Source organism: Budorcas taxicolor, chromosome 4, assembly GCF_023091745.1.
Source record: "Budorcas taxicolor isolate Tak-1 chromosome 4, Takin1.1, whole genome shotgun sequence".
In the NCBI taxonomy this organism is placed as follows: domain Eukaryota; kingdom Metazoa; phylum Chordata; class Mammalia; order Artiodactyla; family Bovidae; genus Budorcas; species Budorcas taxicolor.
In genome coordinates this window covers 117439548-117452664 of record NC_068913.1, presented here as the reverse complement: position 1 = coordinate 117452664, position 13117 = coordinate 117439548, and positions in this window count along the sequence as shown.

The window sequence follows — 13117 nt, the reverse complement described above, 5'->3', positions numbered from 1 at the left end:
CTTCTCAAAAGAGAAAGCATGTAGACAAATGAAGAGTCGGGGAAAGGTGTGGGTAGCCAATTTCCTGACAGGGGATAGGGGGAGGAGCTCATAAATTTGCTTCCGGGAAACGAGATTATCCTGGAGACGTCATCCATCACACTGTGTTTATGGAAGGTGACTTCTGGGGCATTGCAGACCAGCTGCCCGAATTGGAAAGTACATGTATCAGGTATTCATGGGGAAATCCGAATGAGAGCCCCTGGCAGAGGTCCGGGTGCATCTCTCAGAGCCTGGATAATTGTGGTCCAGCCCATCGCCTGCCCTGGAAGGGGCTGGGGAGGATGAAGGGACCCACCTGCCACCAGGGAGGACTGGGCAGGGGCCCTGGGCTGGCGGCCGCCCCGGGAGCCTTTCACATCACTGACCACACAGAGCCTGGCTTCTATCATGGAGGCAGGAGGGAAATCTGAGAGGGTCCCAGGTGCCCGCTGCTCTGTGTCCTCATCTGTATTTTCAGCAGCACCAAACCTTGTCAGAGTGTGGCTCTCTCATCTTCATCACACTGTGATGTGACCCCCGATGGTGCTTCCATCCCAACTGGGGGCTTCAGGGAGTGTTTCCTGATTTCCTCCTGTGGTTATGACTGTCCTGGTCTCCAGTGGCATCCAGTGATTTGTGAGGGTCGTTCTGTGGCCGCATAGCAAGCAGCTGTTTAAGCAGACAGTGTTTGGATGTGGGAGCAAGCAGCTCAAGGACTGCAGTTTAGTGGGGCTACGGCAGAGCACTCTTAACTTTAAAGAAATGGCTAATTTGGGACTTTCCTGGTGGTCCAGTGGATAAGACTCTGTGCTTCCAATTCAAAGGATGCAGGTTTGATCCCTGGTTGGGGAGCTAGGATCCACATGCCACACAATGAGCAATAGATAGAGAGATAGAGAAATAAATAGATAGGTGTAGACGGGCTTTCGGGGAACAGTGGGAAAGGAGAAGCCCCACCCATTTCTGAGCTTTCTGTGGGTGATTTTGTGGCCCCCATATGCTCCCTCCAACAGGGAGAGTCGTAGAGAGTTGATTTTCCTTGTTGGCTGATTCCATACTCAGGAGATCACCCACTTGACTGTCAGCCTCACATCAGTGCACCCAGCGCCTTTGCAGCTGTTCACAGATGAACGTAGAACCTTGGAACCCTCAGTTGCTGGAGGTATCATTCCTCACTGAGCTCAGGCAAAGCGATGCTGACTTTGGGTGTCAGCTTGCGTGCCGTAAACAAGTGTCCTTCTCGGGGTCTTCTCAGTGACATGGTTTCTGCATTTTTGAGCTTTTGGTGGGTGATTCTGTTGTTTAAAAGAGGGCCCCAGTTGGAACACCAAGGTGCTTTCTTGTGTTCCTAAGCACAAGAGGTTGTGAACCACCTCATGGAGAAAATACCTCTGCGTGTCAGTGAGCTTTGTTCAGGGGGAGTGATGGTGCTGTTGGCCATGAGTTCAATGGTGATCGATCTGATAATACGTTAGATAAGGCTTCTTTTAGCAGAAACACACATAAAACAAGGTCGCATATTGATTGGTCAATGAGAAATGGGACCAGAGTCTCCCAGGTACCTAAGCCTATATTTTCTGTAGGAAGTGTGGTTCAGTATTTGCTAATTCAGGACTCATGGAAGTTCTACAAAATATAGCAATTAGAAATATTGAAAACTAGACTGTCCCTCTTTGAGTGCTTTAATGCTTGTGTTTCGGTTGGGTGTAAATATTTAATTCCTTTGGTGTGCGTACACACGGGTATATGAATGTTTACAATAACAAATAACTATACTCATTCTCCCAGATTATCTTGAGCTGTTTAATCAACACGTTTCTAAAGCTCTTCCTCTGCATCAGCATTTTCTTAAGTTCTTTGGAGAATATGAATATGTGAAGTATCCATCACCTTGGCTTAAAAGTGCCTTTTAATGAAGCAGGCTGCTGCTGCTGCTTAGTTGCTCAGTCGTGTCTGACTCTGTGCGACCCCACGGACTGCAGCCCACCAGGCTCCTCTGTCCATGGGATTCTCTAGGCGAGAATACTGGAGTGGGTTGCCATACACTCCTGCAGGGGATCTTCCTGACCCAGAGATCAAACCCATGTCTCCTGAATTGCAGGCAGATTCTTTACTGTCTGAGCCACCAGGGAAGCCCAAGAATACTGGAGAGGGTAGCCTATCCCTTCTCCAGGGGATCTTCCCAACCCAGGAATCAAACCCTGGTCTCCTGGATTGCAGGTGGAATTCTTCACCAGCTGAGCTACCAGTGAAGCATAAACACACACACACACACACACACACAATCTAAGGAATATGATATTTTTTAAATTGGAGTATAATTGCTTTACAGTGTTGCATTAGTTTCTATTGTACATCAAAGTGAATCAGCCATTTGTTGTTGTTTATGCTCCCTGGGTTGGGAAGATCCCCTGGAGAAGGAAATGGCACCCCACTCCAGTACTGTTGCCTGGAAAATCCCATGGACGGAGGAGCCTGGTGGGCTACAGTCACAAAGAGCTGGACACGACTGAGCGACTAAACTAAAGTGAACTAAACTATGCTCTCAGATGTGTCCGACTCTTTGTGATCCCATGGGCTGTAGCCCACCCAGCTCCTCTGTCCATGGGGTTTCCCAGGCAAGAATACTGGAGTGGGTTGCCATTTCCTTCTCCGGGGGAATCTTCCCCACCCAGGGATGGAACCCAGGCCTCCTGCACTGGCAGCTGCGCTCTTTCCCTCTGAGCCACCAGGGAAGTCCTGAGTCAGCTTTACCTATACCTGTAACCTCTCCTTTTCGGATTTCTTTCCCACTAGATCACCACAGAGCATCAGGCAGAGTTCCCTGTGCTAAGCGGAAGGGTCTCATTCAGTTGTTCCGTTCAGTGGCTCAGTCCTGTCTGATTCTTTGCGACCCCACGGACTGCTGCACGCCAGGCTTCCCTGTCTTTCACCAACTCCTGGAGCTTGCTCAAACTCATGTCCATCGAGTCAGTGATGCCATCCAACCATCTCATCCTCTGTCGTCCCCTTCTCCTCCCGCCTTCAATCTTTCCCACCATCAGGGTCTTTTCTAAGGATCAGTTCTTTGCATCAGGTGGCCAGAGTATTGGAGCTTCAGCTTCAGCATCAGTCCTTCCAATGAACATTCAGGACTGATTTCCTTTTGCATGGACTGGTGTGATCTTCAAGATTCTCATGAGTTATCTATTTTACGTACCATCAATAGACAGAACCTTGTGCTCAGTCATGTCCGACTCTTTGTGACCCCATGGACTGTAGCCCACTAGGCTCCTCTGTCCGTGGAATTTACCCAGAGAAGAATACTGGAGTGGTTGCTGTTTCCGTCTGCAGGGGATCATGACCCCCGTCTCCTGTGTTGCAGGAAGATTCTTAACCAACTGAGCCCCCGGTATCAATAGGGCATATATATCAGTGCATATATATAGACCAATCACCTGATTCATCCACCCCAGCTTTCCCCTCTTGGTAGTCAAACGTTTATTCTCCGTGTCTCTATTTCTGCTTTGCAAACAAGATCAACTGTACCAGTTTTCTAGGTTAGAAGTCCAGTGCACTGTGCATTTCCCCACAGAGCCACCTGGAATTTCATACTGAAACAGAGCTAAGAAGGGCCACAGAGATTTACTGTCCTATTCCTGCCTTGAAGACCAATGTGGGCAAACAGGGGCTGCTGGAAGGATGAACAGGCTGAAGGTGGCCGGGATGTGGGCAGATGCTTGAGAAGATGGTTTATTTCAGGAAAAACACATGAGAGCAGGTGCATCAGAAGCTCTACAGAAAGGAAGCCAAGAACTTGCACCATAAGGAGTATGTTAAGAGTGATACAGTGCCATTCAGAGCTGATGGGAAAAGACTGCTGAGTTATTGCCATTTCATAACATCTTATTGTGATTTAAAAGCTTGGCGTAAGACAATATCTGACATTTTCAGGGCTAAAGTTGAAATGCCTTTGTATTAAAACGGCTATGGACATTGAATAGTACCTTGTTTTTAAAATAAAAATGTGTTCCCCACCCCAGCACACACACACAGGAGGGGCAAAGGCAGGCCGGAGACCCTTCTCCATTTGCAAGGAGATGTATAAATACTCCACACTTGCAAGGATGGAGCAAGCTATTTTCTACTTCTCTGAACTCTAAAATTTAATTTCCTGTTACCTTCCTGAGTTTGCCAACTTTTTTAGACTCGGCAGTGAGGCTGGCCTCCCAGTCTCCTGGTTCCCGGTGGAGCATTTTCCATGCTTGACACCAGTATTTTGCTGTGGTCCAAGAGCTCTGGGCCTCCACCTTCTTTTCCTGCCTTAATATCTTTAATGCAGTTGGAGCCGAGCCTTGCTCCCACCTGAGTTCTCTCTCCTTCCCACAGTGACTTTGCATAATGCATTTTTGGGTCCTTTATAGATGGATTTTACGGTTTAACTCTCAGAGGATATTCTTTATAATAATTGTGTTTGTCAGCTCAGGCTGCCAGAACAAAATACCATACGCTGGGGTGGCTTCCGCTGGAGAAAAATAAACTTCTCACAGTCCCAGAGGCTGGACGCCCAAGACGGAGGGGCCAGCGGATTCATTTTCCTGGTGCGGGCTCTCTTCCTGGCGTTCAGATGGTTGCCTTTTTGCTCTGTCCCCACAGGGCAGGGAGGGGAAGGAGGTAGACTTTCTGGTGTCTCTTCTTATAAGGGCACTAATCCCACCATAAAGGATTGTCCCTTATTAACTCATCTAGCTTTCGTTGCAAGGAGATCAAATCAGTCCATCCTAGAGGGAATTAACCCTGAATATTCTTTGGGGGGACTGATGCTGAAGCGCCATACTTGGGCCAGCTGATGCAAAGAGCAGACTCCTTGGCAAAGACCCTGATGCTGGGAAAGATTGAGGGCAGGAGGAGAAGTGGGAAACAGAGGATGAGATGGTCGGATGGCATCACTGACTCAATGGACATGAATTTGAGCAAACTCCGGGAGATAGTGAAGGACAGGGAAGCCTGGCATGCGGCGGTCCATGGGATCGCAGAGTTGGAGATGACTTAGCGACTAAACAACAACCATCACTACATTCCTATTTTCAGATACCACTGTGCCAGGGTGTAGGGCTTCAAAAATGATGGGTGTGTGGGGAATGCTCGTCCATGGCATCAGGTAACTTGCAGGTACCAGACATCAGCTATAATATCCAGAAGTGGAAATCACTCACTTAGGGACAGTAATTACTAGTAGAAAGTCTTACTTAAAATCTGTGCTATTTTTCTAAATTACATGTTGATGCTTTCTAGAGACAGACTTCCCATTAGTGTCAGCGATTAATCATAATTGAAACAATACGCCAAGCAATTGCCTGGCACTCTCCAGGTATAATGAAGCACACGTCCGACGGATGGAAGTTACAGGGAGATGGACCTGGCCCGCCACCCCAGCCTCTCCAGGCGGAGTTTCTCTCTCAGCGTTTTCACAGGCATATTTGTCTCCAGATTCAGAGTCAGTAGGGATTATAGATGTCTGAGCTTGGGAACTTGAAAATTCATCCCAGTGCCTGCTTGCCTATTCCCCACTCATGTCCCTGCTCTCCTGTTCATACCTGATGATAACTTCCACCATCAATTATAAGGTGCTCATCATGACATTTGCCATTCTTTGAGACAAAAAAATTTGCCAGAGGACATAGATTTCTTCATTTATCTTTCTTGTCTTTTCATAACAGAGCATCAAGCTCAAAAGCACCTCTCCAGCTTTAGTGACTTGACTAAAATGATATTGGAGTCTGTGTTTTAAGCCAAATTGCCCACTGGAGTCTCTAAAGAGAAATCTCATAACCATGGAATCTGTGGGGTTTCGGTTCCTGGGTACCGCTTCGTCATCTTTCAGGAAGATTTTGAACAACTAGAAAAAATTAAAATCCTGTAGAAGTCATCGTGCAAGAATATGCCCGAATTCCCTGTGATTGTGTGTTTAAAGGAAGAGGATAGTCCTTGTTAGGGTGGAGTGGTTGCCTAGGGCAGTTGGGAATCTGTCCAGAGCTTTATGGTAATTTCTTGCTTTTGCAATTTTTTACCTGAGCTTGGAAGATAGCATAAAGGAATCCGCCTGTTGAACAAAGCAGGCAGTTGCCAACTCATATCAGATTTACACCATTTCTTGAGACTGAGTTGCATTTGGACCTGAATGCAATAAGCTCCCATAATCCTTCCTCGAACTAAGAACTCTCTACAGGGGCTGTTGTGAACACCTGGGCTCAAGACACCCACCAGGTCAGCTGAACAGAGGCTCAGCCTCAGTCACACACCTGCTTTCAGGCAGAATGGAGGACCCAAGGGGGACCCATTCCCCCCCTCAAAAATGTGGACGTGAAGAGACGCCTGCTTGGGTGGGAAACCCAAAGTGTTCTTTGCTCAGCCGTGTCCGACTCTTTGCGACCCTATGGACTGTAGCCCACCAGGCTCCTCTGTCCATGGGGTTCTCTAGGTGAGAATACTGGAGTGGGCAGCCATTCCCTTCTCCAGGGGACCTTCCTGACTCAGGGATCGAACCCCGGTCCCCTGCACTGCAGGCAGATTCTTTGCCGTCTGAGCCACCAGGGAAGCATGCATGGGAGGTTCAGAGCAAGGAAGAGGAGCTGCCTGCCGTGGTGTGAGGGCCACTTCCCAACCAGGAGAGCAGCACTCATCTCTGTGGTGTGACTCACCCAAGACCCAGCTCCCCCCGTCTTCACCCCGGGCTCGGGTAGGTGTGAGCGTGTCTGTCTGGAGTTGTGCTTGTGTGTTTGTGCTCAGTCGTGTCTGACTCTTTTGTGACCCCATGGATGGTAGCCCCGCAGGCTCCACTGTTCCTGGGATGTCCCAGGCGAGAATGCTCAAGCAGCTTGCCCTTTCTTCCTGCAGGGGATCTTCCTGACCCAGGGGTGGAACCCGCGTCTCCTGCCTCTCCTGCATCGGCAGGCGGAATCTTTACTGCTGAGCCACCTGGCAAGGCTGTTAGTCTGAAGTTACTGACCACAGTATTTGCAGGTTCTCTAACACGTGGGTTATCTCAGAGTTTTAGGAAGTTTATTTAACCAGGAAAAGAATATTGTAGAAACTCACTCCACAAAGGGATCACATACTTTGAAATAAAAACGTCAGTGGTTTCTGCCTGGACCCACAGTCGTTGCTCGTAGGCTCCGATTTCTAGAGAACAGGCAACAGGGTGGGCCTGGTCTTCCTTCTGTTGGCTGAGTCTCCCCCATGACGCCCCCGCCCCCGGCCCCTCTGGGTCCTCTCTGATGGGAGCTCTTCTCCTCTGCGTCACTCTGATGCCCCTGCCTCCTCCCACCCATCCTTCCTCCTCTTGTGAGAGACTGCTTTTGCTTCCCTGTCAGCTCACCTAGACTCCCTCTCATCACTGTTGGGAAGTGGTTCTGGAAGCCGGCGTCTGCTCTTCTTCATGTGATACTGAGGTCAAAGTTTCATTGGTCTAGTTTCTGCATCTTTGTTTCTGTTTTGGTGTGAGTGGAGGTAGGAATGAGTTAAAAAAAATTTTTTTTCTTCCCTTGAGACTCCTGTGAGAGGAAAAAAGAGAGTACATCAACATCAACCAGAGCAAATATAGTTTTGCTACACGTGGTCCTACTCCAGGTGGAAATACGGTGCAGAGGTCTGCTTCTTTGGAAGTAGGGTCATCTTTTCATACATCAGAAGTAACATGTTGAGAGCATAAATCTCATGCTAGGACTCCTACCAGAAAGCACAGAGGCACACAAGAACACAAGGAAATTTTGGAAGATAATAGAGACATTTAGTACCTTGATTATCGTGATCATACCACGGATATAGGCATATGTCCAGAGTCATCAAGTTGTGTACATTAAATGTGTGCCATTTTTGTGTATCGATTACACCTCAGTAAAGTTTGGAAAAGAAATGATCATCCTCCTGGGGCAAATGAGAACAGAAACCATATAGAGTCAGCAATGACAGAGCAGGACACAGACTCTCCTCGTTCACTCCGACGTAACAGCAAGGTGACAGGAAGGGTCACTGCTCAGGAGCAGAACTCGATTCGGAAGAACAGCCAAGGTGCAGGGCTGCAGCGGAAGTTACCCAGCACATCAGGTCTCCAGCTCAGATGCAGGGCAAGCCTGGGGCACCCTGATGCATGGGGAGGGCGGGGCTAAGGGCGAGTGAGGCAGCGGGAAAGCCCACCTTCAGGGTCTCCGGCTGAGGGCCCTGTCTTCTGGGATGCCCCCCATCGGCAAGCAGGGCAGGGAGGCTGAGACAGGCCCCTTTGTGGAGGCCTGGGAGTCCCATGGCTTGCTCCTATGTTTCGAAGTTTTGCTCAAATATTTCCTTCTTAAGGAGGCCTTCCCTGCCCCCTAGTTCCCATTGCACTCTCCCCTCGTGACATCCCTCACCTGTACCAACTAGACTTCCCAGTGTGGCACCTCTGTCCCTAAAGAGACATGTACAAGACACGTGTTCCCTCAGCTCACCGTGCAGGTCCCCTGTGAGCCCCACGCAATGGGGACTTTGTGGTCTCGTCCAGGAGAACAGATGTCAGCAAAACACAGCCCGTGGGCTCAGCACAGCCCCACACCTCTTCTGTGGATCAGCTTTGGGGGCACACAGTCACCCGTGTGCTTACATGTTATCTGTGCTTACTTCCGTGCTGCACTCAGCTGCTACAGAGACCGTCCAAGGACCTGCAAAGCCTAAATGTTTAATACTGGCCCTTTAGGGGAAAAGTTTGCTGACCTTGGGATAGAAAGTGTTAGTTGCTCAGTCATGTCTGACTCTTTGTGACCCCATGAACTGTGTAGCCTGCCAGGCTCCTCTGTCCATGCATTTCTCCAGGCAAGAATACTGGAGTGCGTAGCCAGTCCCTTCTCCAGGAAGTCTTCCTGACCTAGGGATTGAACCCAGGTCTCCCATATTGCAGGCAGATTCTTTACCATCTGAACCACCAGGGAAGCCTTGGAATAGGAAGCACCTGGCAGATAGTATGTGCTGAATAAAAAGTCACTCGTCTCTTCAACAATGTGTCTTGCACAAAATTGGCGCTCAAAATGCTAATTTTTGCAGTTCAGTTCAGTTGCTCAGTCGTATCTGACTCTTTGTGACCCCATGGACTGCAGCACACCAGGCTTCCCTGTCCATCATCAACTCCCAGAGCTTGCTCAAACTCATGTCCATTGAGTCAGTGGAGCCATCCAACCATCTCATGCTCTGTCATCCCCTTCTCCTCCTGCCTTCAATCTTTCCCAGGATCAGGGTCTTTTCCAATGAGTCAGTTCTTCGCATCAGGTGGCCAAAGTATTTCAGTTTCAACTTCAGCATCAGTCCTTCCAATGAATATTCAGGACTGATTTCCTTTAGGATTGACTGGTGTAATGTCCTTGCAGTCCAAGGGATTCTCAAGAGTCTTCCTCAACACCACAGTTCAAAAGTATCTGTTTTTCAGTGCTCAGCTTTCTTTATAGTCCAACTCTCACATCCATACATGCTGGAAAAACCATAGCTTTGACTAGATGGACCTTTGTTTGCAGAGTTTTGTTTTTTGGGGGGTGATTAATAGTGAGTGTGGCCAGATCAGAGCATCAGATCCCTGGTAATTTATAGAGTGAACCATTCTTCCATATGGACTGTGAGAGATTTGCTAAGATTGTGAGTAGAAAAGAGTACTGGTTTTCTTAACACTTTCTTGCAGAGGAAAGGGGAGTGATTGGGAAGAGGGAGGTTTCATTACCCCCTTTTGTTGCCCTTGTAATTTTTGTGTTTGTTTTCAAGCTTCAATTAATAACAGTCAAAAGCTAGGACGCAGAAGCAGCCTAGTAGTCCATCATCAGATGAATGGATAAAGAAGCTGTGGTCCATATATACATTGGAATATTACTCAGCCATAAAAAGGAATGCATTTGGGTCAGTGCTAATGAGGTGGATGAACCTAGAGGCATTTATTATACAGAGTGAAGTCAGAAAGAGAAAAACAAATATCGCATTTTAATGCATACATAAGGAATCTAGAAGGATGGTCCTGATGGACCTGTGTGCAGGCAGCGATGGAGACGCAGATATGGATAACAGACGTGTGGACACGGGGGCGGGGTGAATGGGGAGAGGGCGGGGCGAATGGGGAGAGGGCAGGGCGAATGGAGAGGGGAGCATGGACACATACACATCACCATATGTGAAACAGTCAGTGGGAATCTGCTGTGTGACTCGGGGAGCTCAAACTGGGGCTCTGTAACAACCTAGAGGTGTGGGATGGGGTGGGAGGGGGGAGGGAGACTCCGCAGGGAGAGGGCATATGTGTACCTGTGGCTGACTCATGTTGATGTACGGCAGGAACCAGCATCGTGTGGTAAAGCAATTATCCTTCCTAAAAATAAATGCATTTAAATAAAAGAAAATAATTTTCCCGTTTAGGAAATGGGGTTCTTGTAGTGCTCTATGAAAGATAAATCTCCATGCATGGGAGGTCAGGCTTCTGGCCCCCCATAAGGGGTGGGGTCTGGATGACCTTTGGTGGCAATTTAGAAGGAGTTGTGTCTGGAATTTGCTAATCATCGTTACCCTGAGATCGATTTTTACATTGTGCATTAATGTATTCATGAGGGAACATCTGCTTTTTTCTGCCAAGAGCAAAATTGTGAAGTTGGAGAACTTTATCAACAGACTACCTGGCTTTTCCTCTCTTCCCGGGCTTTAAAGGTAGGGTTCTGAGTCTTTGTTGAGACACGGACCCTTTGGCCATCTGGTGATGTCTATAGACCCTTCTCAGGATGAACTGTAAACTAGAAGAAGAAAAGAAAGCCACGGGATTACAAAGAAAATGAATGCTCTGTTGAAAATGCAGTTATCAAAACTTAAAGAAATTTTGATACAGGAACATGATTTTCAAATTAAAAAGTTGCAGGTAAGAATTCCTTGCTAAGAGTAAGTAAGACGTTGAGGTATTTGCCACAACCATAATATGATGTTAAAACATCACTGATTTCTACTGGTAATGAAGTCAGAGGTTTGGCTGGTGCAGCTTCAGATGTTGCCTGCATTCATAACAAGGAGACGCTAAATGTCTGCTAGTGAAGGAGATAAATAGGTGATTTTACCTCCATATTCTTTCATGTGCCACCCTTTCTACCCCAATGATATTTTCTGGGGACTCTTCAGTCTTGGAAAGTACCCTTCAGTTTAACCTTGGGGTGAATTTAAGCTCATGCATTGTATCACCCAAAGAGAAGTACCTTTTAGTCATTTATTTGCAAATCAGCTCTATGTATACACATGCCCCCTCCCGTTGAGCTTCCCTCCCACCCCTCTGGTTCATCACACCAAACTGAGCTCCCTGTGTGGTCCGGCAGGTGCCCACTGGCTGCCTGGTGTTCATATGGTGGTGTACACGGTAATGCTACCCTCTCAGTTCAGCCCATCCTTTGCTTCCCCCGTGTCAGCGAGTCTGCAACTCTGTCTTCGTCTCTCTTCCTGACCTGACCTTAGCACATACACATACCTGTGGCCATCCGTGTGTGCAGGTGTGTGTATGTGCTAAGTCACTTCAGTCACGCCCGATGCTCTGTGGCCCATTAGGCCAATCCATGTCACTACAAGTGACCCAGTTTTGTCCTTTAATGGCTGAGCAGTATTCCATCGTGTATGTGGACCATATCCTCTTTATCCATTCATCTGCTGACGGATGTTTAGGGCGCTTCCATGTCTTGGCTATTATAAATAGTGCTGCAATGAACGTTGGGGTAGCAGTGTCTTTTTGAATTATGGTTTTCTCAGAGTATATTCCTGGGAGAGCTACCTTTTAAGCTGCATCTCTCAATCACGAAAGAAGACTTAATTTCTTTTCAATGGCATCTCCATGGCAGCCCCTGAGGTCTTGGTGCCGGTGCCCTAGGGACTCTGTGTCTGCAATTCCCCTGCGCTTGAATGAGTCAGTTTGCCCATAGCTGGCACACAGGCTGAAAGCCGGTGAGACAGATACAGAACTGTGCAGTTTGCAATGAACCTGCCAGGCAGTGTGGGCGAGGGTTGGCCTCTGCAAAATCCTGTCGCATTATGGGAATTCGTCTTCTGCTTTGCCTCACTGTCTTCTTTTAGAGGCACTTATTCCTAAGAAGTTGCTCTAATGGAGTATTGGATTATTAGTGTTGATAAAATAATAATGATCTTTTGTGGCTACCGAGAGTCCCTGTCCCCTGACTTTGTTTGCACAGGAAAATTAAAGGAACAAATTGCCATTGAGTGCTTTTCCACCTCTGCAGGAAAAATCAGCAGGAGAGAGAGCACAAGCTCAGAATTATCAATGAGCAGATGCTAACAGGTTACGAAACAATGCAAATTGCAGGACCCTGGAATAAATGAGCTACAGTTGCTGCTCTGTCAATGTTAGACATCGTTCATGGAACTCAGTAAGGGACGTTAAGAAAAATAGAATGAAATGTCAGTAACATTCTCCTCTCCAGACTGAGCCATTTCTAGGAAAGCAGGATTACTAATAAATGTATAAACCTTGTCTTTCACTTGCCCAATGGTCCTGGTCCTCCCTTTTCTTTGCTGCCAGCAGATATCCACCTTTCTTTCCTCCCAAGAAACAAGATTGTAGGCACGTAAGCCTGTGCAGGTCCGTGATTTCAAGAGGCAGGGCCAAGAGTAACCCAACAGGTCATCAGCCCTTTAAGGGACCTCTGCATATGACACACTTATGGAACGCAGCATGGGTATCCTTCTACGCCTCATATTTATGACTCTAATACAGTCTTGCAAAGTAACAAAGTTAGAACACTGGGTCCCATGATTACCTGGTGAGAACAGGAGAAACCCTGGGAGTTACTCTGTGCCAGAGCCTCCTGATGAGGGGGAAAGAAGAGGGTGAAAAAGCTGGCTTAAAACTCAGCATTCCAAAAACAGATCATGGCATCCAGTCCCATCACTTCATGGCAAAGAGATGGGGATAAAGTGGAAACAGTGACAGATTTTATTTCCTCAGGCTCCAAAACCGCTGCTGATGGTGACTGCAACCATGAAATTAAAGGACGCTTGCTTCTTGGAAGGAAAGCAATGACAAGCCTAGCTCAGTTCAGTTCAGCCGCTCAGTCGTGTCTGACTCTGTGCAACCCCA